The following is a 2,540-nucleotide window of genomic DNA, read 5'->3' on the forward strand; positions in this document are numbered from 1 at the left end:
CTGAAGTTGACAATTCATACCGTGTTTCCCCGAAAATACAACCCACCCCGAAAATAAGACCAATCCTAATTTGGGGGGGGGGGTTCTAATATATGCCATACTCCAAAAATAAGCCCTAGTCAAGGGGGTGGGCATGGCCAGCACAGAAGGGACCCCTTCCCTGGTTAGTGCTTGGCTACTCAGCCCCTTAACCGTGGCCCGCAGATCAGCTGAGCCAGCTGAATTGCAGGCAATACTGTTTGAAAGAGTTTCCTCTCCGGCATTTCTCTTTCTCTCACACACAGACTTCGATGAGAAACGGCGGAAGGCAACCAGGCAAGGGGACTGACCCTCCCCTGCTTCCAGTTCGGCGCCTGCTCAGAGTGGTGCCCCAAGGCCCGGCCTCTGTGAATGACCCCTGCTTGGCCAAACATGAGGGCAGGAGTGGTACCATGCTGCGGCCCCTGGTGGTGTGGTCCGCCGGTGGCGTGCAGAGCTCACAGCAGAGTCGGACAGCAAGGAGATTCGGGAGAAACATGGGCCAGTCCTGGAGTCTGGGGAAGGCTCGGACGAGGGCTCTGCATCGGAGTAGCGGGGGGCTGGGCAGGGTCATCTGGGAGTTATGTGTTGCCCTCGGAGCCTCCAGAGTCAGACAGCAGCAAGGCAGAAGAACAGGTTCCCCCTATTCCCAGTGCGTGCATGCGCAGAACTGCCAGAAGGCAACAGTTAAAACAGAAGGAACAACAGAAGGTTTGGAAGTGATTGGCCCCTCCCATAGGACATAAAGGAGGAGCAAAGGCACATGAGCCTTTGCAGGAAGCAACTTGGTTCATGCTGGTTAGTTTACCTTCTGAAAATACGTTTGGATTCTTTGCTCTGTGTAGCCTTGCCAAGCTAATTGCCAATTAAGTCTTTGGCAGCGTTTTCAAAGAAGATAAAGGTGGGTGCTTATCAGCCTTATCCTGAAGGACTTTGGCAGCCTACTGTAGAACTCTTTACTACTATTTGGAACTCATTACAGGCTGTGAATGAATAATTCACAGCCTTTAAAATAAAAAGAGGGTTTTTGGACTCAATTGCATGCATTTTAATGTATCAGGAAGCCTAGGTCAGAAAACCTGCACGCTTAGCTCCCGTTCTCAAACCTGGTGCTCTCCGCAAGCAAAGACAGGTAGGACAGCAGCTGGAAATGATGAGGCTTTTCATCTCGTCCCCGAAGGAAGGAAGAAGGAGGGAAAGGGAAAGTGAGTGCTCGAGGGCTGCCTCGTTGCTGGCTGCTCCCTGGGTTTTCTCGCAGGAATCCAGCATGGCAAGAAGGGTCATTGCGGTCGCAGGCAAGCAGGTGGTGGGATGGAGAGGGTGGGGCCAGTGGGCTTGCTGCCTCATGTATGTGTAAAAAAAATAAGACCACCCCGAAAATAAGTGCTTATTTTGGGGCTTAAAAGAAGCTCTATTTTTCAGGAAATATGGTGTTGCTTTGCCGTACCCAAATACATTTTAATATGCCAAATACATAAATGGATGACTACACAAATGGATGTATATGTTTTATTTGCTACTTTATATTCTATACTTTCTGAAATAACTTGACAAGAAAGTTGACTACATAAAGCATAACCCCATTAAACATGCAGTAATGGGATAAAAACATTCCAAGAAGAAACAGGCAATCTCTATTTTGTCTATTTTCTTTGGGAGTTACAGTTCTTTGGGAACACATTTGAATAGAATCAACTTGGAAAAGGCAACAGCATTTTTATTATAGTCACGAGTAAGTTTTAGGTAAATTTTCAACATTTGTTTTGCATGTATAGCTCAATTATTTCCTGCCTAAGGTATAATATTACTTGGATGTATGAATATGTTCACAGTTCATTACCCCCTTTAAAAAAATGCAGCTGCAGTACTGTAATTTGGTTTTCAATTTTTGGATGCTCTTTAAACACTTTTTCCAAAACTTAAGAATGAGATGAGATAGAACAGAGATGTGGCCCTACTTTCCAGTTTGCTAGAAACTAGGGCCATTCTAGCCTGAATGCAAACTAGGTTCTAGTTTGCATTCAGGCTAGAAAAGTACTGTGGAGCTCATCAAAATGTATACTTAATGTGCAACACTTCAAAGTCATATGAAGCTTGAAAACACTTAATGATAAAAGAATATGCAATCTCAAAAGCAGAAAGTTCTTTTTTACTGAACTCTAGATAGACTTTTAACAATATTTGCAAATGTGTCTTGGCAATAATTGCAGAATAAGATTATTCATTCTCTGGTGAAAAGAGAAACAGCCTAATAATAGCCTCACATCAAAAAAGGGATTTCACTTCTTAAAAGAATAGTATTAACTGAGAAATTGGTTTTTAAATGTAAGTAAGAGAGTATATTAATAATAGATTCATTTATTGTTAAGAACATTTCTGTCCTACAAATGACTAGATGCTTGGGCACTTGATAAGGAAGATAATTGAATATCACCAGGTCCTAACTGGTTAGATTTGCTTGAATAATATGCTTGCAGTACAATGGAGATCAAGGTAACCTGAAGCCATGATATTTTGAAATA

Source organism: Natrix helvetica, assembly GCF_964273705.1.
Source record: "Natrix helvetica genome assembly, chromosome: 4".
Classification (NCBI taxonomy): domain Eukaryota; kingdom Metazoa; phylum Chordata; class Lepidosauria; order Squamata; family Natricidae; genus Natrix; species Natrix helvetica.